Source organism: Perca flavescens, chromosome 10 (genome assembly GCF_004354835.1).
Source record: "Perca flavescens isolate YP-PL-M2 chromosome 10, PFLA_1.0, whole genome shotgun sequence".
NCBI lineage: Eukaryota > Metazoa > Chordata > Actinopteri > Perciformes > Percidae > Perca > Perca flavescens.
The window spans coordinates 24,941,797-24,966,029 of record NC_041340.1 but is presented as its reverse complement, the minus strand read 5'-3'; the positions used below and the strand labels follow the sequence as shown (position 1 = coordinate 24,966,029).

General features: G+C 38.7%; 1 long non-coding RNA gene across 1 annotated transcript; it reads left to right on the top strand.

The window, feature by feature from the left end:
- The first annotated feature begins 10,340 nt into the window (after positions 1-10,340).
- LOC114562745 (uncharacterized) lies at positions 10,341-15,193 on the top strand. Its single transcript, XR_003693544.1, has 3 exons — positions 10,341-10,434; positions 11,518-11,547; positions 15,150-15,193. It is a non-coding gene; the product is annotated as an uncharacterized LOC114562745 (long non-coding RNA).
- The last annotated feature ends 9,040 nt before the right edge of the window (positions 15,194-24,233 follow it).

The following is a 24,233-nucleotide window of genomic DNA, read 5'->3' as shown; positions in this document are numbered from 1 at the left end:
TCAGTCTGGCTTATGGAGGTTTTTTTTAGAGCAGCCTGAATAAGACTTACAATATGGCTTTAAATAGCAGCCTCAAACAGAGTTGAAATATAGCTTTAAGTTGACATTTAAGCCTTTATTTTTAAAATCCTTCATCAGAATGCTCCGAAAATGCACAGGGACATTAAGGGATGTGTATACTATCACCCTGGGGTGAAATCAGTCTGGCTAATATGGAGGTTTGGTTTTTAGAGCAGCCTCAAACAGAGTTGAAATATAGCTTTAAGTTGACATTTAAGCCTTTATTTTTAAAATCCTTCATCAGAATGCTCCGAAAATGCACAGGGACATTAAGGGATGTGTATACTATCACCCTGGGGTGAAATCAGTCTGGCTAATATGGAGGTTTGGTTTTTAGAGCAGCCTGAATAAGACTTACAATATGGCTTTAAATAGCAGCCCCAAACAGAGTTGAAATATAGCTTTAAGTGGACATTTAGCCTTTATTTTTTATTTTCCTTTCATCAGAATGCTCCAAAAATGCACAGGGACATTAAGGGATGTGTATACTATCACCCTGGGGTGAAATCAGTCTGGCTAATATGGAGGTTTGGTTTTTAGAGCAGCCTGAATAAGACTTACAATATGGCTTTAAATAGCAGCCTCAAACAGAGTTGAAATATAGCTTTAAGTTGACATTTAAGCCTTTATTTTTAAAATCCTTCATCAGAATGCTCCGAAAATGCACAGGGACATTAAGGGATGTGTATACTATCACCCTGGGGTGAAATCAGTCTGGCTAATATGGAGGTTTGGTTTTTAGAGCAGCCTGAATAAGACTTACAATATGGCTTTAAATAGCAGCCTCAAACAGAGTTGAAATATAGCTTTAAGTTGACATTTAAGCCTTTATTTTTTAAAATCCTTCATCAGAATGCTCCGAAAATGCACAGGGACATTAAGGGATGTGTATACTATCACCCTGGTGAAATCAGTCTGGCTAATATGGAGGTTTGGTTTTTAGAGCAGCCTGAATAAGACTTACAATATGGCTTTAAATAGCAGCCTCAAACAGAGTTGAAATATAGCTTTAAGTTGACATTTAAGCCTTTATTTTTTAAAATCCTTCATCAGAATGCTCCGAAAATGCACAGGGACATTAAGGGATGTGTATACTATCACCCTGGGGTGAAATCAGTCTGGCTAATATGGAGGTTTGGTTTTTAGAGCAGCCTGAATAAGACTTACAATATGGCTTTAAATAGCAGCCTCAAACAGAGTTGAAATATAGCTTTAAGTTGACATTTAAGCCTTTATTTTTAATTTCCTTCATCAGAATGCTCCGAAAATGCACAGGGACATTAAGGGATGTGTATACTATCACCCTGGGGTGAAATCAGTCTGGCTAATATGGAGGTTTGGTTTTTAGAGCAGCCTGAATAAGACTTACAATATGGCTTTAAATAGCAGCCTCAAACAGAGTTGAAATATAGCTTTAAGTTGACATTTAAGCCTTTATTTTTAAAATCCTTCATCAGAATGCTCCGAAAATGCACAGGGACATTAAGGGATGTGTATACTATCACCCTGGGGTGAAATCAGTCTGGCTAATATGGAGGTTTGGTTTTTAGAGCAGCCTGAATAAGACTTACAATATGGCTTTAAATAGCAGCCTCAAACAGAGTTGAAATATAGCTTTAAGTTGACATTTAAGCCTTTATTTTTAAAATCCTTCATCAGAATGCTCCAAAAATGCACAGGGACATTAAGGGATGTGTATACTATCACCCTGGGGTGAAATCAGTCTGGCTAATATGGAGGTTTGGTTTTTAGAGCAGCCTGAATAAGACTTACAATATGGCTTTAAATAGCAGCCTCAAACAGAGTTGAAATATAGCTTTAAGTTGACATTTAAGCCTTTATTTTTAAAATCCTTCATCAGAATGCTCCGAAAATGCACAGGGACATTAAGGGATGTGTATACTATCACCCTGGGGTGGAATCAGTCTGGCTAATATGGAGGTTTGGTTTTTAGAGCAGCCTGAATAAGACTTACAATATGGCTTTAAATAGCAGCCTCAAACAGAGTTGAAATATAGCTTTAAGTTGACAATTAAGCCTTTATTTTTAAAATCCTTTCAGAATGCTGACATTAAGGGATTTAAGCCTTTCTGGCTAATTTTAAAAGCAGCCTTCATCAGAATGCTCCGAAAATGCACAGGGACATTAAAATATAGCTTTAAGTTGACATTTATGTATTTTTAAAATCCTTCATCAGAATGTCCTGGGGTGGGATGTGTATCAGTCTGGGGTGAAATCTAATATGGAGGTTTGGTTTTTAGAGCAGCCTGAATAAGACTTACAATATGGCTTTAAATAGCAGCCTCAAACAGAGTTGAAATATAGCTTTAAGTTGACATTTAAGCCTTTATTTTTAAAATCCTTCATCAGAATGCTCCGAAAATGCACAGGGACATTAAGGGATGTGTATACTATCACCCTGGGGTGAAATCAGTCTGGCTAATATGGAGGTTTGGTTTTAGAGCAGCCTGAATAAGACTTACAATATGGCTTTAAATAGCAGCCTCAAACAGAGTTGAAATATAGCTTTAAGTTGACATTTAAGCCTTTATTTTTAAAATCCTTCATCAGAATGCTCCGAAAATGCACAGGGACATTAAGGGATGTGTATACTATCACCCTGGGGTGAAATCAGTCTGGCTAATATGGAGGTTTGGTTTTTTTAGCAGCCTGAATAAGACTTACAATATGGCTTTAAATAGCAGCCTCAAACAGAGTTGAAATATAGCTTTAAGTTGACATTTAAGCCTTTATTTTTAAAATCCTTCATCAGAATGCTCCGAAAATGCACAGGGACATTAAGGGATGTGTATACTATCACCCTGGGGTGAAATCAGTCTGGCTAATATGGAGGTTTGGTTTTTTTAGCAGCCTGAATAAGACTTACAATATGGCTTTAAATAGCAGCCTCAAACAGAGTTGAAATATAGCTTTAAGTTGACATTTAAGCCTTTATTTTTAAAATCCTTCATCAGAATGCTCCGAAAATGCACAGGGACATTAAGGGATGTGTATACTATCACCCTGGGGTGAAATCAGTCTGGCTAATATGGAGGTTTGGTTTTTAGAGCAGCCTGAATAAGACTTACAATATGGCTTTAAATAGCAGCCTCAAACAGAGTTGAAATATAGCTTTAAGTTGACATTTAAGCCTTTATTTTTAAAATCCTTCATCAGAATGCTCCGAAAATGCACAGGGACATTAAGGGATGTGTATACTATCACCCTGGGGTGAAATCAGTCTGGCTAATATGGAGGTTTGGTTTTTAGAGCAGCCTGAATAAGACTTACAATATGGCTTTAAATAGCAGCCTCAAACAGAGTTGAAATATAGCTTTAAGTTGACATTTAAGCCTTTATTTTTAAAATCCTTCATCAGAATGCTCCGAAAATGCACAGGGACATTAAGGGATGTGTATACTATCACCCTGGGGTGAAATCAGTCTGGCTAATATGGAGGTTTGGTTTTTAGAGCAGCCTGAATAAGACTTACAATATGGCTTTAAATAGCAGCCTCAAACAGAGTTGAAATATAGCTTTAAGTTGACATTTAAGCCTTTATTTTTAAAAATCCTTCATCAGAATGCTCCGAAAATGCACAGGGACATTAAGGGATGTGTATACTATCACCCTGGGGTGAAATCAGTCTGGCTAATATGGAGGTTTGGTTTTTAGAGCAGCCTGAATAAGACTTACAATATGGCTTTAAATAGCAGCCTCAAACAGAGTTGAAATATAGCTTTAAGTTGACATTTAAGCCTTTATTTTTAAAATCCTTCATCAGAATGCTCCGAAAATGCACAGGGACATTAAGGGATGTGTATACTATCACCCTGGGGTGAAATCAGTCTGGCTAATATGGAGGTTTGGTTTTTAGAGCAGCCTGAATAAGACTTACAATATGGCTTTAAATAGCAGCCTCAAACAGAGTTGAAATATAGCTTTAAGTTGACATTTAAGCCTTTATTTTTAAAATCCTTCATCAGAATGCTCCGAAAATGCACAGGGACATTAAGGGATGTGTATACTATCACCCTGGGGTGAAATCAGTCTGGCTAATATGGAGGTTTGGTTTTAGAGCAGCCTGAATAAGACTTACAATATGGCTTTAAATAGCAGCCTCAAACAGAGTTGAAATATAGCTTTAAGTTGACATTAAGCCTTTTTTTTATTTTCCTTCATCAGAATGCTCCAAAAATGCACAGGGACATTAAGGGATGTGTATACTATCACCCTGGGGTGAAATCAGTCTGGCTAATATGGAGGTTTGGTTTTTAGAGCAGCCTGAATAAGACTTACAATATGGCTTTAAATAGCAGCCTCAAACAGAGTTGAAATATAGCTTTAAGTTGACATTTAAGCCTTTATTTTTAAAAATCCTTCATCAGAATGCTCCGAAAATGCACAGGGACATTAAGGGATGTGTATACTATCCCCCTGGGTGAAATCAGTCTGGCTAATATGGAGGTTTGGTTTTTAGAGCAGCCTGAATAAGACTTACAATATGGCTTTAAATAGCAGCCTCAAACAGAGTTGAAATATAGCTTTAAGTTGACATTTAAGCCTTTATTTTTAAAAATCCTTCATCAGAATGCTCCGAAAATGCACAGGGACATTAAGGGATGTGTATACTATCACCCTGGGGTGAAATCAGTCTGGCTAATATGGAGGTTTGGTTTTTAGAGCAGCCTGAATAAGACTTACAATATGGCTTTAAATAGCAGCCTCAAACAGAGTTGAAATATAGCTTTAAGTTGACATTTAAGCCTTTATTTTTAAAATCCTTCATCAGAATGCTCCGAAAAATGCACAGGGACATTAAGGGATGTGTATACTATCACCCTGGGGTGAAATCAGTCTGGCTAATATGGAGGTTTGGTTTTTAGAGCAGCCTGAATAAGACTTACAATATGGCTTTAAATAGCAGCCTCAAACAGAGTTGAAATATAGCTTTAAGTTGACATTTAAGCCTTTATTTTTAAAATTCCTTCATCAGAATGCTCCGAAAATGCACAGGGACATTAAGGGATGTGTATACTATCACCCTGGGGTGAAATCAGTCTGGCTAATATGGAGGTTTGGTTTTTAGAGCAGCCTGAATAAGACTTACAATATGGCTTTAAATAGCAGCCTCAAACAGAGTTGAAATATAGCTTTAAGTTGACATTTAAGCCTTTATTTTTAAAATCCTTCATCAGAATGCTCCGAAAATGCACAGGGACATTAAGGGATGTGTATACTATCACCCTGGGGTGAAATCAGTCTGGCTAATATGGAGGTTTGGTTTTTAGAGCAGCCTGAATAAGACTTACAATATGGCTTTAAATAGCAGCCTCAAACAGAGTTGAAATATAGCTTTAAGTTGACATTTAAGCCTTTATTTTTAAAATCCTTCATCAGAATGCTCCGAAAATGCACAGGGACATTAAGGGATGTGTATACTATCACCCTGGGGTGAAATCAGTCTGGCTAATATGGAGGTTTGGTTTTTAGAGCAGCCTGAATAAGACTTACAATATGGCTTTAAATAGCAGCCTCAAACAGAGTTGAAATATAGCTTTAAGTTGACATTTAAGCCTTTATTTTTAAAATCCTTCATCAGAATGCTCCGAAAATGCACAGGGACATTAAGGGATGTGTATACTATCACCCTGGGGTGAAATCAGTCTGGCTAATATGGAGGTTTGGTTTTTAGAGCAGCCTGAATAAGACTTACAATATGGCTTTAAATAGCAGCCTCAAACAGAGTTGAAATATAGCTTTAAGTTGACATTTAAGCCTTTATTTTTAAAATCCTTCATCAGAATGCTCCGAAAATGCACAGGGACATTAAGGGATGTGTATACTATCACCCTGGGGTGAAATCAGTCTGGCTAATATGGAGGTTTGGTTTTTAGAGCAGCCTGAATAAGACTTACAATATGGCTTTAAATAGCAGCCTCAAACAGAGTTGAAATATAGCTTTAAGTTGACATTTAAGCCTTTATTTTTAAAATCCTTCATCAGAATGCTCCGAAAATGCACAGGGACATTAAGGGATGTGTATACTATCACCCTGGGGTGAAATCAGTCTGGCTAATATGGAGGTTTGGTTTTTAGAGCAGCCTGAATAAGACTTACAATATGGCTTTAAATAGCAGCCTCAAACAGAATTGAAATATAGCTTTAAGTTGACATTTGAGCCTTTATTTTAAAAATCTTCATCAGAATGCTCCGAAAATGCACAGGGACATTCAGGGATGTGTATACTATCACCCTGGCGTGAAATCAGTCTGGCTAATATGGAGGTTTGGTATTTAGAGCAGCCTGAATAAGACTTACAATATGGCTTAAATAGCAGCCTCAAACAGAGTTGAAATATAGCTTTAAGTTGACATTTAAGCCTTTATTTTAAAAATCCTTCATCAGAATGCTCCGAAAATGCACAGGGACATTAAGGGATGTGTATACTATCACCCTGGGGTGAAATCAGTCTGGCTAATATGGAGGTTTGGTTTTTATAGCAGCCTGAATAAGACTTACAATATGGCTTTAAATAGCAGCCTCAAACAGAGTTGAAATATAGCTTTAAGTTGACATTTAAGCCTTTATTTTTAAAATCCTTCATCAGAATGCTCCGAAAATGCACAGGGACATTAAGGGATGTGTATACTATCACCCTGGGGTGAAATCAGTCTGGCTAATATGGAGGTTTGGTTTTTAGAGCAGCCTGAATAAGACTTACAATATGGCTTTAAATAGCAGCCTCAAAACAGAGTTGAAATATAGCTTTAAGTTGACATTTAAGCCTTTATTTTTACTTTCCTTCATCAGAATGCTCCGAAAATGCACAGGGACATTAAGGGATGTGTATACTATCACCCTGGGGTGAAATCAGTCTGGCTAATATGGAGGTTTGGTTTTTGTTTTTTTTTTTAGCAGCAGCCTGAATAAGACTTACAATATGGCTTTAAATAGCAGCCTCAAACAGAGTTGAAATATAGCTTTAAGTTGACATTTAAAACAGAGTTGAAATATAGCTTTAAGTTGATTTTTTTAAAATCCTTCATCAGAATGCTCCAAAAATGCACAGGGACATTAAGGGATGTGTATACTATCACCCTGGGGTGAAATCAGTCTGGCTAATATGGAGGTTTGGTTTTTAGAGCAGCCTGAATAAGACTTACAATATGGCTTTAAATAGCAGCCTCAAACAGAGTTGAAATATAGCTTTAAGTTGACATTTAAGCCTTTATTTTTAAAATCCTTCATCAGAATGCTCCAAAAATGCACAGGGACATTAAGGGATGTGTATACTATCACCCTGGGGTGAAATCAGTCTGGCTAATATGGAGGTTTGGTTTTTAGAGCAGCCTGAATAAGACTTACAATATGGCTTTAAATAGCAGCCTCAAACAGAGTTGAAATATAGCTTTAAGTTGACATTTAAGCCTTTATTTTTTAAAATCCTTCATCAGAATGAGCCGAAAATGCACAGGGACATTAAGGGATGTGTATACTATCACCCTGGGGTGAAATCAGTCTGGCTAATATGGAGGTTTGGTTTTTAGAGCAGCCTGAATAAGACTTACAATATGGCTTTAAATAGCAGCCTCAAACAGAGTTGAAATATAGCTTTAAGTTGACATTTAAGCCTTTATTTTTAAAATCCTTCATCAGAATGCTCCGAAAATGCACAGGGACATTAAGGGATGTGTATACTATCACCCTGGGGTGAAATCAGTCTGGCTAATATGGAGGTTTGGTTTTTAGAGCAGCCTGAATAAGACTTACAATATGGCTTTAAATAGCAGCCTCAAACAGAGTTGAAATATAGCTTTAAGTTGACATTTAAGCCTTTATTTTTAAAATCCTTCATCAGAATGCTCCGAAAATGCACAGGGACATTAAGGGATGTGTATACTATCACCCTGGGGTGAAATCAGTCTGGCTAATATGGAGGTTTGGTTTTTAGAGCAGCCTGAATAAGACTTACAATATGGCTTTAAATAGCAGCCTCAAACAGAGTTGAAATATAGCTTTAAGTTGACATTTAAGCCTTTATTTTTAAAATCCTTCATCAGAATGCTCCGAAATGCACAGGGACATTAAGGGATGTGTATACTATCACCCTGGGGTGAAATCAGTCTGGCTAATATGGAGGTTTGGTTTTTAGAGCAGCCTGAATAAGACTTACAATATGGCTTTAAATAGCAGCCTCAAACAGAGTTGAAATATAGCTTTAAGTTGACATTTAAGCCTTTATTTTTAAAATCCTTCATCAGAATGCTCCGAAAATGCACAGGGACATTACGGGATGTGTATACTATCACCCTAGGGTGAAATCAGTCTGGCTAACATGGAGGTTTGGTTTTTAGCGCAGCCTGAATAAGACTTACAATATGGCTTTAAATAGCAGCCTCAAACAGAGTGGAAATATAGCTTTAAGTTGACATTTAAGCCTTTATTTTTACTTTCCTTCATCAGAATGCTCCGAAAATGCACAGGGACATTAAGGGATGTGTATACTATCACCCTGGGGTGAAATCAGTCTGGCTAATATGGAGGTTTGGTTTTTAGCGCAGCCTGAATAAGACTTACAATATGGCTTTAAATAGCAGCCTCAAACAGAGTTGAAATATAGCTTTAAGTTGACATTTAAGCCTTTATTTTTAAAATCCTTCATCAGAATGCTCCAAAAATGCACAGGGACATTAAGGGATGTGTATACTATCACCCTGGGGTGAAATCAGTCTGGCTAATATGGAGGTTTGGTTTTTAGAGCAGCCTGAATAAGACTTACAATATGGCTTTAAATAGCAGCCTCAAACAGAGTTGAAATATAGCTTTAAGTTGACATTTAAGCCTTTATTTTTAAAATCCTTCATCAGAATGCTCCGAAAATGCACAGGGACATTAAGGGATGTGTATACTATCACCCTGGGGTGAAATCAGTCTGGCTAATATGGAGGTTTGGTTTTTAGAGCAGCCTGAATAAGACTTACAATATGGCTTTAAATAGCAGCCTCAAACAGAGTTGAAATATAGCTTTAAGTTGACATTTAAGCCTTTATTTTTAAAATCCTTCATCAGAATGCTCCGAAAATGCACAGGGACATTAAGGGATGTGTATACTATCACCCTGGGGTGAAATCAGTCTGGCTAATATGGAGGTTTGGTTTTTAGAGCAGCCTGAATAAGACTTACAATATGGCTTTAAATAGCAGCCTCAAACAGAGTTGAAATATAGCTTTAAGTTGACATTTAAGCCTTTATTTTTAAAAAATCCTTCATCAGAATGCTCCGAAAATGCACAGGGACATTAAGGGATGTGTATACTATCACCCTGGGGTGAAATCAGTCTGGCTAATATGGAGGTTTGGTTTTTAGAGCAGCCTGAATAAGACTTACAATATGGCTTTAAATAGCAGCCTCAAACAGAGTTGAAATATAGCTTTAAGTTGACATTTAAGCCTTTATTTTTAAAATCCTTCATCAGAATGCTCCAAAATGCACAGGGACATTAAGGGATGTATACTATCACCCTGGGGTGAAATCAGTCTGGCTAATATGGAGGTTTGGTTTTTAGAGCAGCCTGAATAAGACTTACAATATGGCTTTAAATAGCAGCCTCAAACAGAGTTGAAATAGCTTTAAGTTGACATTTAAGCCTTTATTTTTAAAATCCTTCATCAGAATGCTCCGAAAATGCACAGGGACATTAAGGGATGTGTATACTATCACCCTGGGGTGAAATCAGTCTGGCTAATATGGAGGTTTGGTTTTTAGAGCACTGAATAAGACTTACAATATGGCTTTAAATAGCAGCCTCAAACAGAGTTGAAATATAGCTTTAAGTTGACATTTAAGCCTTTATTTTTAAAATCCTTCATCAGAATGCTCCGAAAATGCACAGGGACATTAAGGGATGTGTATACTATCACCCTGGGGTGAAATCAGTCTGGCTAATATGGAGGTTTGGTTTTAGAGCAGCCTGAATAAGACTTACAATATGGCTTTAAATAGCAGCCTCAAACAGAGTTGAAATATAGCTTTAAGTTGACATTTAAGCCTTTATTTTTAAAATCCTTCATCAGAATGCTCCGAAAATGCACAGGGACATTAAGGGATGTGTATACTATCACCCTGGGGTGAAATCAGTCTCTAAATCAGTGGCTAATATGGAGGTTTGGTTTTAGAGCAGTAACTTGCTATTGTCATTTGAGTGAACCTGCATCAATTAGATTTTTCGTGGACGCTGTGCGCCTGACGTCATGACGCCTCCGCCTTCTCCAGAACTTTCTACCTGCACTTGAACCGCCATTTTCTCGGCTCAGACAACTGGGAAGAAGATAGCTAGATACTGAATTACCACTGTCTCCATCGTTTTTGAAGGTAAGTCAGAGGTAAAACCAATAATTTCATATTTAAGATAGAAAATTGTCCAACTGTGTTGTGAAAAGTAGAGTCGGGTAGCATCCGCCGCTAGCATCCGGGACAGCTAGTGGGGCTAGCAACTAGCTAGCTATCCTACTCTGCTGCATGGGGGGGCTCACCAGTAGTTTGCGGGCGGGACTCTGTTGGATTAATACCGTAACGTTAGTTTACAGTTGTGTATCCATGCAGTGTATTGGTGTTGGCTTAGTGTTAGTTATTTATTAGCATTAGCCCATTATCCCAAAAAGCTGGGTCGCGGTTCTCTTCAGACTTCCCTTGGGCGCGCATTTATACACGAGTATTGGTTCACATGCCTGTCGGGCGCGCTCACTTCATGCGGTCACGGCCATGAGTGATGTGGAAGGTAATGTTAATTATGCTTAAACTGTGGAGCTCCGGGAATCGTGAATTTGCTACCACATGCGCGTTTTCAATGTACTTGAAGTTAAGAGGGAAAGGAGATACACGCACGCATCGGCTGTGGGAGAGGGAGTAGATGGTGTGCGGTGCCTCGGTGGCAGGGCTGCCTTCAGATTTACGCTAGATATTATCGAGGCAGTGGTGTTAAATGTTTACTGTGTGAGGAGTTGTCTGCTGTCTTCTCTGTCCTAAATCCGTTACAGGTGCAAAACCCCACTGCACACGTCTCTCGTCGCACGCGCCCGCCATTTAGTCCGTCCTGTATGCAACTTAAGACTCTACTGGGAGCGTTTCAGAAGCGAGGGTTTAGCCCGCCAAACTTTTTACGTTTACTTGCTCAGATTTGGCCATTTTCACGTTAGTATGTTCTTCTAAACAACGACCAGCAGTTTGCTCGGGTATTTTATTTTGAAAATCCACGGATTCTCTTAGCGGTTTCTGTGCCTGGCTTTCACCCGCTGGAGGTGCTCTGTGTAAATTGACGCGTGCTGCTCGCGTATTAAACTCGTACACAAATAAAAATAAACACTGGAATGAAAATGTCCTTTTCTTTAATATTAATTAATTCCTAGTTTTTCTTTTTTTTTTTTTTTTTTCATGACTGGCGGTGGTTACTTCAAGCCAGGATACAACTCATTTGGACTACCAAAGGTAAGTTGTAAATCTCTTAAAATCTAATTAAAGAGGGCTGATTACATTTGATGAATGGATTTTGTGTTTAAGTGATTCGCTTTATGTTGGGTGATGTGGCAAAACATCACATCACAATCTTAATCATGATATCCAAAAGCTGAGATGACATCTAGTCTGATATATTGTAATATTGCCCAACCCTACTCTGCGTTTTCCAAAATTATTTATATATACGCTCAGTAAAGCGCATCTCTGTGTTTCTCCAGTGTTGTGCTTCATGTGGAGATGCAAGGACTGTGGGACGGCATTAACAAAAAGATCTGAACTGCTCAAGCACTACAAACTGATTCATAGGCATTACGGACGGGGCCACTCATATCCATGCACTTATTTAAATTGTGCATGTAGGTTCAAGACTTGGAATGCTCTACTGAGTCATCTATCAAGAAATCACCCTGCCCAACAAGCAGTCACCAAAGCTGTGTCCACATTCACATGCTCTATTTGTGGCCATAATCAACTCTCCACAGAAAGGGAATATTTTCAACATATCTATCAGCATCTTAAAAATAAGGAGACTGTAACATGTGTGTTCCAAAACTGTGAATATAAAACCAATGTCTATGAGAACTTCAAAAGTCATAAATACAGAAAACACTCTGGTACAGTGAACACCTTCAAGCCTGGGATAAGTTCTGTTGAAGAATCTTGTGCCAGTGTTGCCAGTGATATTTCAGATGGGGAAATTATAGAGAGTAATGTAAATTTAAATTCTGCTTTTGACAATGGGGATTATGATAACTTGGAGAAGGATATTGAACTTAAAATTGCTTCAGTGGTCCTTAAGTTGGAACACATCTTCCTTGTGTCTCATGCAGCTGTAGATGAGCTTTTGCAGGAGTTAAACTATTTGATTGGTTCTCTTTCTCTGCCGATTACCCAAAAGACTATTCAACAAGTATTACAAGACAATGGATGCCAATTTGACCAGTCAGTTGTTGAAAAGCTAGCCAGTGTACTCTGTGAGGCAAACCCTATAAAAAAAGCAATTGGAGATAAAGGTCCACTTTCCAGCGCTTGGAGGCGAAAAGCTTACTATAAGAGCCACTTTAATGTAGTGGAACCAGTGGAATATATACTTGACCAAAAGAATCATAAGTCATTCCAATATATTTCAATTTTAAAGTCTTTGCAGCATATTCTTGACTGCCAGACAATCTTGGATCAGGCTGTTAATTTGAATACTGTAGATAATCAGCCTCAGAAAACTTGCGTGGACTTATACAAAACTATCTTTGATGGTGCATTCTTCAATGAAAATGGACTGTTGTCTAAGCAGGAAAGCATTTCATTGATATTATACATTGATGAATTTGAAATATGTAATCCCCTTGGTACATCCAGGAGGAAGCATAAAATTTGTGGTTTGTACTGGATTCTGGGTAATTTGCCACCAGGCTGTAATTCTGCTTTATCCTCCATCTATTTGGCTGCTTTAATCAAAAGTAATGATCTGAAGTGCTATGGGTATCACAAAGTGTTAAAACCTTTAATTAATGATCTTGTAATTTTGGAACAGAGTGGGATATTTCTGACAAAGTTGGGCAGAACAGTAAAAGGCACAGTGCAGTGTGTGGTCGCTGACAACCTTGGTGCACACAGTATTGCTGGATTTGTTGAAAATTTCTCAGGGACATACATATGTAGATTTTGCACAGCAACAAGATCAGAGTTCCAGACTGAAGAAGTCAGAAGTAAAGTCTTTACTTTAAGAACAAAAGACATTCATGCAGATCATTTACGAATCCTTGAGGAAAACAAATTGCCCAGTTATTATGGTGTGAAATCAAAGTGTATTTTGTCAGAGCACCTCTCATATTTTGATGTTACCACTGGGTTTCCACCAGACATTGTACATGATCTTTTTGAAGGAATTGTTCCTTTTGAACTTGCACTTTGCCTCAGTTTGTTAATCAAAAAAAAAGTATTTCACATTATGTACATTGAATGAAGCCATATCATCTTTCAACTTTAAGGGGCTGACAAAACAAATCGACCTCATCCTGTGGCTCTCAGTTTTGCATCCAAAAAAAAACTGTTGGGGAAATGCACATGAGAACTGGAGTCTAATCAGATTTTTGCCTTTGTTCATTGGGCAAAGTGTTCCATGTGAGGAGCCTGCTTGGCAGATCTTAACAGACCTGAAGGACATTGTTGATCTCGTTGTCTGTCCTGTTCATACAGAGGACTCCATTGCATATCTTGGTTTTAAAATCTCTGAGCACAGAATTAGGTTTCAAGAGGTTTTCCCAGACTGTGATCTTAAACCAAAGCACCATTTCTTGGAACATTATCCATACTTGATCCGTAAGTTTGGGCCACTAGTTGCCCTATGGACTATGCGTTTTGAAGCAAAGCATAGCTTTTTTAAAAGAGTTGCGAGGAATATCAGATGCTTCAAAAATGTTCTTCTTTCCCTTTCACAAAGACATCAGTATCAGATTGCGCATCATTTGCATGCAAGTAGCTTTACCAAACCCCACTGGAAGTAACCCATGTTTCCACTGTTCACATTGATGTTCTTAACAAGGACATCTCAGATGCACTGAGACAGAAGTCTCCAGATATGGACAATGTGTGCTTGGCTAAAAGTGTAGCATATAATGGACTACACTACAAGTGTGGGATGATCTTGATCCATGGCTCACTGGGAGGACTGCCAGAGTTTGGCGAAATCATCCAAATGGTGATACTGCAGGACAAACTAATCTTCATTGTGAAAAAAGCTTAGTGGATGGTATATGGATCACTACAGAGCTTATGATCTCAAAACATCACCAAGCAAGGAAGTGGAACTTGTTGAGCCACAAGAACTACATGATACCTACCCACTGGCAGACTACAAAATTAGAGGGCTGCGTCTTGTCACTTTGAAAAGATATGTCCATGTTTAAAGGGTGAGGCCTCTGAATGTGATAAGTTATTTTAAGTGGGAAAACAAAAGCCAGACTCATACAATACTATTGTGTTCTCAAAACATTTATTTTATACTATAAGCCAAATTGGTGTGATGTCATTGGCAGCTAATCGGTTAATACCAAATAGTTGCAGCTCTGGGGTAGGCATTATGTTATGTAGGCATATATCATTTTTTTTTTTTTTTTTGTTAATGTAAGTTTCTGGATTCCAGTCAGTGAATGCTTATCCTCTGCTCTTTCTCTTTGCCTTCTCTCTGCTCCTCCTCATTGTCTCCTCTCTTCTCCTCCACCTCTCTTCTTCTCCCCCTCTCTCTCGCCTCCTCTTCTCCTCCTCCCCTCTCATTCTCTTTTCCTTCTTTCTTCTCCTCTTCTTCTCCCCTCTTTGCCTTCTCTCTTCTCGTCTCTTCTCCTCCTTGTTGTCCCCCCCTCTTCTCCACCTCACCTCCTTCTCCTCCCATCTCCTCTTTTTTGCCTTCTCTATTCTCCTTGTCTCATTCTTCTTCTCCTCCCCTTCTTCCTCTTTGCCTTCTCTCTTCTCCTCTAGTTTGACAGTAAATTCTCCTAATCGGAAATAAGTCAGTGGTACCCCAGAGGGGATTTGCTTCACATGTTGATCCTTACTAACTTGTGCTCTCTTTTCAGACCACCATGGCTGGTTCAACACCTGCAAGACTGAAGATGATTTTTTAGGGGAGAACAACATTGAAAAACTGACTCTTCCAAATGGCATCCCAGAGTCACTAGATGACCTTCTCAGCACGATAAAGACTACCTTTGGGTTAAAGGGTAACCTCAGACTGCAATACATGGACCGAGATTTTGGCAACGACTTCTTCAATCTGAGTTCTACCACTGAACTTCAGGATTTGGGGACAATCAAGGTGATCCACCAGCAAACAAATCCACCTTTGATCAGTGACACTCAGTCCACTTCATCTCTCTCTCTTTCATTTGAGTCTGATGACAGTGCTTCGTTGGCATCAAATGACACAATTATCCTCTCATCCCCTGAGTCTGTGTCATCGCGAACACAACAGTGGCCAGCGGATTTTGCAATTCCCCAATTTTCCTATGACACGGAGTTACAGCTAGAGAAGGGGAATACTGAGTACCGTGTGAGCCAGAAAATGTTGACTGTCAGCTCCCGAATGCTGTCTGATATCCTGAAAAGAGTAGCAGAAGAAATTTACCGTTACAAGGCCTACCCAGAGGAAGCACATTTCTGCGCAGCTGCAGAGGCCCTAATCAAAAAGCACCCGTGTTTAAAAAGAACCTGGATCATTCAATGGCAGCTACAGTTGGAAACAGCGACTGAAGTACAAAATGGGAAACTACAGGACTCAGCTCAAATTACAGGGGTGTCCAGAGCTGTGTGTAAACTCCCTGAAATCTAAAGCTACTGCAGATGCTTTGCCTGCTAAAAAAGTGAAGAAGCCAAAACGGTCTGAAGCCAACTTTTATCCATCCTTTCCTATTGGTGAGACTTTGGACAGCCTGGAAAAAGTGAGACTAGAACTTCTGACAGAGATCGGGATAAGGAACAACGAAAGGGTCATCGCAGACAAAAATGGCTAACACGCTTGCCTACAGACGACATGAGGTGGTAAACCAAGAACCAAGCATTCAGGATTTCAAGGACAGATGGCCTGCACTCTTCACACAGAAGGAGGCAAGTATGGAACTGAAGTGATCAAAGTCTTTTATGCTTCAGGATTTATTTCAGTGAGCTTTCATGAATTGGTCATAACTTGATGTGGTTGAGATTGTATAACACTGAACTTAAAGGCATTTACATTTTTAATTTCCACATGTTATACTTTTTTGGGTATTGATATTTTGGCAGGTATGCTTCAAGGGTTACTTATGTGTTTATACAGGATTTTTTTTTTAGGTTAATACAGAATTCCAGAGGCTCATGGCTGTTCCTCTTGAAGACAAGTTCATGGCCCAGTTAGACATGCACTCAAGTCAGCTGATCAAAGTCATCCGTGCCAAAGGAGGAGCAACACGCCAAAAGACTGCGAACATCATGGACACATTGGACCAGGTAAATCTGTACCATCAAACAAGACCCTTCATAACTGAGGGCTGTCACAATATATCTGTATCCTTCATAAATACATTAATATGGGCAGGGCAATGCTGATCATAGCTTTCAGATGGATAAATATTTTTAGCGACTCAAACTACACCACTGAGCGCATCCCTTTTTCTTTCTATAGTGAATATCTGGGCTTGTAAATGACTGTTTGTTTTTAAATAAAGTAAGTGTAAGATAAGAGTAAGGATGTCTGTCTTATGAAAATTAGAACAATAAAATGAAAATACGTTTGTTGTTCTAGACTGTGGACATTAATCTTCGGAGGGAATGTGTGCTGAAAGCCCTCGCTGTCTTCCTGGGAGAAGATGCACATGACCTGATCAAGGAATATCTTGTAAGTTTGTATGTCAGCACATCTTGTCAAAGGGACACAAATGGTTGGGTTGCGGACATGTATTTTATTATCATGGCCATATTTCTAGGGCTGCAACTAACGATTATTTTAATAATCGATTAATCTGTCGATTATTTTTCGATGAATCGGATAAAAAAAAAACAAAGCATTAATTTACATCAACTCAATACATACATACTTGTTGTTTTAGTTAATAGTTGTGTAAAAGTAAGTAACCCAAATAGCAGATACAGACAAGACACACACACAGACACACACACACAAACACACACACTTATTCATTAAATTATTACCATCATTGTAGTAAGTGCAAGTTAAGTTCATTTATACACCACACACTAATATATTTGTCAACAATAACTGATATGGGACAAAGCACATAATATATACATGACAACAGATTGAAAAATAAATGGGCCAAAAAGGCGAGTGAATAAAACCATGTCTTTAGTCTTGTAAACTATACCCCCCTGCTTTATTACTGTTATTACCGAGCTAACGCTAGCTTGTCATGCTAGTCAGCTGGATAACGAGTAAACAGCAGCACCAGAAGAGCTCCTGGAGGGACGGTACGTTCCTCCCTTCAGACCGGAACAGAAGGAGGATAGTGTAGTGACTTTACCCTGCTGTTGAACTCCCTTCCTCCTCATCAAGGACTCCAACATGTTTACGTTTTAGGTGCTGACTCATCACCGTGGTGCGCCCGTGCCATGCCGTGTCGCTTTTGCTTATCTTGCAATTAACACGTTTTTGATTGATTTAGTGTGAAATGCTCCCACACCTTGGATGACTCGGGTCGTACTGATTTCTCTCCTCCGCCGAGTGTTTCAGAACAACGTTACGGGTCTCTCCGGTCTCTCTCCGTATTTCCTCTACCCCCGCTCTGCTCTTTTTTCTTTTCTTTCGCTCCGCGCCGCTCTGCGCTGCTCTGCGCTGCTCCGCTCTGCGCTGCTCCGCTCCGCGCCGCTCTGCTCCGCTCTGCTCCGCTCTGCGCTGCTCCGCTGCTCCGCTCCGCTCTGCGCTGCTCCGCTGCTCCGCTCCGCTCTGCGCTGCTCCGCGCTCAACTAAATTTTTTTTTTATCTCCGCGACTGAGTGGCGTAATAGTTGCGTGACACAACGAATCGATAATGAAATTCGTTGCCAACTTTTTAATGTCGAATTTTATTGATTCGTTGTTGCAGCCCTACATATTTCTCCTCCCCTCTCCTCCTTGTCTCCTCTTCTTCTCCTCTCTTTGCTTTCTCTCTTCTCATTGTCTCCTGTTCTCCTCCACCTCCCCTCTTCTTCTCCTCTCTCCTTGTCCTCTTTTCCTTCTCTCTTCTCCTCCCCCCTCTCCATCTCTTGTCTTCTCCTAGATTTAGTGTACTGTAAAAGATTTTTTCCAGAACAACCATGTCAACACCTGAACCATGGTTGGATTGCTGACATGTTGTATTTATTATCGTGGTCATATTGGACATAATGTAATTCCCAGCAACCATACACAACATATTGGATCAAATATTTTTTTTAGTAAGAAGGGTTTGCCTGGTTTAGTTGATTTTACAAGTTCAAAGGAATAGTTTGACATTTTGGGAAATCTTATTTTTCTTGCTTATAGTTAGATGGTCAGATTGATGACATCTGCTGTTTGTGGTGTGTGAGAACACGCAAAGAAATAGCCCAGCACATAACACATATTGGTACAACACACAATAAGTTCATCGCAGTAAGAAGTGAGGCCAATGATGATTTATGTTTGTGTCCTGTACCCCTCTGTAGGACTCTGGAGCAGATGATGCTCAGAGAGACCTGGAGCAGCTCACCATGGCAGTGTTTGTGATTCGGAAGGAGGGGGAAGGGCTGCAGGAGCCACCTGAAGATATTGGCATCGTCATTGAGGGCGTGGAAGTGTTGCATGAACTGACTTCGGTTGCCTCAGCTTGTGCCCTTCTTCTAGGATTGATTTACGCACTCAACCTAGCTTATCCAAAACCCTTTCGCTTCACTTTTGAAGTGCTCCAAAAAATCTTCATGCAGCTTGATCAGCACAAGATGTCCCCCAAAGTCCATAATCTGTATAGCAAACTTCAAAGCTCGCAGTAACGACACACAATGGTGTATTCCGCCCCTGGACCTACAAATGGCCTTGTGCCGTAATGTGAAAGAACAATAGTGTTTGGACATATAGCATGTAAAAAATGTAGTCTCTTTCAGATGTTGGGCCTTTTTTATGCTCCAAGAGACTCAACAAATATTCTTCAAACTACAATTTGAAATGCTTTTATACAGATTTTGTAACTGGTTTCTAGTCCTCTTTTCCTTCTCTCATCTCCTCGTCTCCTTCTCGCCTATTTTTTTTTTACGGCAGAAGTTTTTTTTTTCCCAGACATATATCCTACCATTTGTAGGGAAATGTTGCATTTCAGTTTTGATATGTTCAATTATACAACAAACTGTTTTTACAGTGTGATTTTAAAATTCTAAAAGTAGTATTCATATTTTTTCATCGCTATTGATCAGCTACACTGTTCAAATGTATAATATTCATTGCCTATAGCTGGTTAAAGAAGTTTCTGTATTCTCTTGGCACTTAGTGATAGCACTGTATGTGTTGAGATTGTTAGGCATATTTGTGTTAATACTTTGTTGCACTATTTTGCACTTTTGCACAAAATAACTTTGTGGTCCTACTAAACAGTTACTTGTGCATTTTGTGCGTATGTTTTAATATTTTAACGGGTTTCTTCTCCTCCTCCTCCTCCTCCCTCTCTCTCACATATCTCCTCCTCCCCTCTCCTTCTCTCTTCTCCTCGTCTCATCTTCTCCCATCTCTTCTCCGCCCCTCTCTCTCTCTCTCTCACATATCTCCCCCCGTCTCCTTCTCCTCTTCCCCTCTCTTATACTCGTCCCCTCCTCCTCTCTCTCTCTCTCTCTCTCTCTCACACACATATCTCTTCTCTCTTCTCCTTGTCTCCTCCTCCTCCTCTCTCCTCTCTCACACATCTCCCTTCTCCTCTTCACCTCTCTTATCCTTCTCTCTTCTCCTCGTCCCCTCCTCTCTCTCTCTCTCTCTCTCTCTCTCTCTCTCTCTCTCTCTCATATCTCTTCTCCTCTCTTCTCCTTGTCTCCTCTCCTCTCTTCTCCTTGTCTCCTCCTCCTCTCTCTCTCTCTCACACATCTCCCTTCTCCTCTTCACCTCTTATCCTTCTCCTCGTCTCCTCCTCCCCTCTCCTCTCTTCTCCTCGTCTCATCTTCTCCGCCCCTCTCTTCTCCGCCCCTCTCTTTCTCTCTTCTCCTCGTCTCCTGGCAGAAGTATTTTTTTTTACGGCAGAAGTTTTTTTTTTTTTTTTTCTTTCCCAGACATATATCCTTCCATTTGTAGGGAAATGTTGCATTTCAGTTTTGATGTGTTCAATTATACAACAAACAGTGTGATTTTAGTAGTATAGCTGGTTAAAGAAGTTTCTGTATTCTCTTGGCACTTAGTGATAGCACTGTATGTGTTGAGGTTGTTAGGCATATTTGTGTTAATACTTTGTTGCACTATTTTGCACTTTGACAAAATAACTTTGTGGTCCTTTGTGCATATGTGTTTTTTTTAAAAAGGACAAATGTGTAATGAGTTGGCCCAAAAGCTGTTTGTTATTACATTTATACAGTAAAGTATAAAAACATCAGATTTTGAGTTTTCTTTTTAATATTTTCAGCCAACTTAAGATTGTAATTTTAGTTATATTGAACAAACTAATTTCGTTTTTAAGGTTACTACAAAAAGTAATTTACACTAAACCATAGTATTAGGTTAGAAAAGGGCAATATTTTACTTTAGGGTTATGCAAATTATCAAGTTGGAAAAACTGAAAACTTTAAATTGACTTTGCTTAATATTAAGTCGGATTAATGCAAAGTGTTGATTTGAGAACAATTGAATTGTTAAGTACATGTGACTGAAATCGATTGTGTTTAGCTAACTTATTAACTTAATTTTAAAGAACTTAATTCATTTAGGTGTTACCAATTGAAACAATTCAATTAAGTTGGTTCAACTATTTTCTTTTTTCAGTGTATCAGAATGCTCCGATATTACATAGTGACATTATGGATGTGTATACAATCATCCTGATGTGAAATAAGTGTGGCTAAACTGGAGGTTTGGTTTCTACAGCAGCCTGAATAAGACTTACACTATTGCTTTAATTAGCAGCCTAAAAAAGAGTTGAAATATAGCTTTAAGTGGACATTTAAACCTTTATTTTTAAATCCCTGTATCAGAATGCTCCAATATTACCCAGTGACATTATGGGATGTGTATACTATTACCCTGATGTGAAATGAGTGTGGCTAAACTGGAGGTTTGGTTTGTAGAGCAGCCTGAATAAGATTTACAATATGGCTTTAATTAGCAGCTTTAAATGGACATTTAAGCCTTTATTTTTAAAATCCTGTATCAGAATGCTCCGATATTACATAGTGACATTATGGGATGTGTATACGATCATCCTGATGTGAAATGAGTGTGGCTAAACTGGACGTTTGGTTTGTAGAGCAGCCTGAATAAGACTTACACTATGGCTTTACTTAGCAGCCTGAAAAAGAGTTGAAATATAGCTTTCATTTGACATTGAAGCCTTTATTTTTAAATTCCTATATCAGAATGCTCCGACATTACCCAGGAACATTATGGGATGTGTATGCTGTCACCCTGATGTGACATGAGTGTAGCTAAACTGGAGGTTTGGTTTCGAGAGCTGCCTGAATAAGACTTCCAATATGGCTGTATTTAGCAGCCAGAAAAAGAGTTTAAATATAGCTTTTATTTGACATTCAAGCCTTTATTTTTTAAATCCTTTATCAGAATGCTCTGATATAACCCAGTGACATTGTGGGATGTCTTTATTGTCACCCTGATATGAAATGAGTGTGGCTAAACTGGAGGTTTGTTTTCTAGAGCAGCCTGAATAAGAATTACAATAGGGCTTTAATTAGCAGCCTGAAAAATAGTTCTAATATAGCTTTAAGTGGACATTGAAGCCTTTATTTTTAAAATCCTATATCAGAATGCTCCGACATTACATAGTTACATTATGGGATGTGTATGCAATCATCCTGATGTGAAATGAGTGTGGCTAAACTGGAGGTTTGGTTTCCAGAGCAGCCTGAATTAGACTTACACTATGGCTTTAATTAGCAGCCTGAAAAAGAGTTGAAATATAGCTTTAAGTGGACATTTAAGCCTTTATTTTTTAAATCCTATATCAGAATGCTCCGATTTTAACCAGGGACATTATGGGATGTGTATACTATCACCCTGAGGTGAAAGAAGTCTGGCTAAACTGGCGGTTTGGTTTCTAGAGCTGCATGAAAAACAGTTACAATATGGCTTCAATTAGCTGCTTGAAAAAGAGTTGAAATATAGCTTTAAGTGGACATTTAAGCCTTCTTTTTTAAATTCCTATTTCAGAATGGTCCAACATTACCCAGGGACATTATGGGATGTGTATACTATCACCCTGATGTGAAATGGAGTGTGGCTCAACTGCAGGTTTGGTTTGTAGAGCAGCCTAAATAAGATTTACAATATTGCTTTAATTAGCAGCCAGAAAAAGAGTCAAAATATAGCTTTAAGTGGACATTGAAGCCTCTATTTTTAAATTCCTATATCAGAATGCTCCGACATTACCCAGGGACATTATGGGATGTGCATACTCTCACCCTGATGTGGAATGAGTCTGTCTAAACTGGAGGTTTTTTTAGAGCAGCCTGAAAAAGAGTTGAAATATAGCTTTAATTTGACATTGAAGGATTTATTTTTAAATTCCTACATCAGAATGCTCCCACATTACCCAGGGACATTATGGGATGTGTATACTGACACCCTGATGTGAAATGAGTGTAGCTAAACTAGAGGTTTGGTTTCTAGCCTGAATAAGAATTCCAATATGGCTTTATTTAGCAGCCAGAAAAAGACTTGAAATATAGCTTTTATTTGACATTCAAGCCTTTATTTTTAAAATCCTGTATCAGAATGCTCTGTCAATACATTCATTTCATTTCATGTCATTTATTAGTCTATTATGTCTTTTATGTGACATTAATAAGACACACAGGAAACTGTTAATGGCTGATACAGTACAAATATTTTATTTAAATGTCAAACTTCTTAAAAACAGAAGAACAAGACCAGTAAAACTCACTGCTTATTAATTCATTTAGCAGGATATGGAATTGGATAAATAGGATATATTTTCAAGATATAAATAGTATATATAGTAATAGTATAAATAGTATTTACAATTTGCCAGACAACTAGACAGGGCAGTCACATCTAGTTTGCACACTCCAAAACCAGCTGAAAGGCAACCTCCCCACCAAAATAACTATATACAAATCAAAGAAACCAAAATATCAAATACAGACAATCATGCACAGAAAACTTGTTACAGTCTACAGTGTAACAGTATACCTTGTAGGTATGTGCGTGCGTGTGTGCCGTTAAGACTACAGGCAGTGTTGGGGAGTAACGAAATACATGTAACGGCGTTACGTATTCAGCATACAAATTATGAGTAACTGTATTCCGTTACAGTTACAATTTAAATAGTTGGTATTTAGAATACAGTTACATTGTTAAAATCAATGGATTACATGACAATACTTCTCCGTTTCACGAGTTTATTCACTCTGAATAAATTAAGGCAACTTAATGCATTTTCCAGAAGCCCCGATATGAAATAGAAAAAAATAGCTATTTGCGTGATCAGTCACAATGGAGTCGGAACCGGCACGACAGAGCCTGGGCAGCAATAAGTTTCTATCTTGGAAATTCAAACAGCATTTCACATTAAAGAACGAACAGGGAGAATGAAATACAGCTAACTGTGCCGTGCAGCCTCTGCTTGCCAGCAACCAACCTCCTTTCAGCTCCAAATTACTCCACTTCCAACCTGAAGAAGCATCTTAAAGTAAGTTATTTTTTTAATTAGCCAAGGGTAGTTGTCTGCTGTAGTTTTACTGGTCACCTTGCTATTTTAACATTGACGTGCGACTTTACATTCTCCTAGGTGCTGATTTACTAGCTCCAGAGCCGTTTAAAGACTATAGCCCCGTTTGACATGCTAACTAACGTTAGCTAAAATTAGCTTGTGGTAGCTTAAACTGCAGTTCCATTTTTGTAGTAGGCTATGCAGTTCAGGACTACCAATACAATAATCTATCTGCTTGTTCAGGTACACATTCAGCTAGTTGGAAGAAAACGAACACACCATTATAGGCCTGTTTAGTAAGATG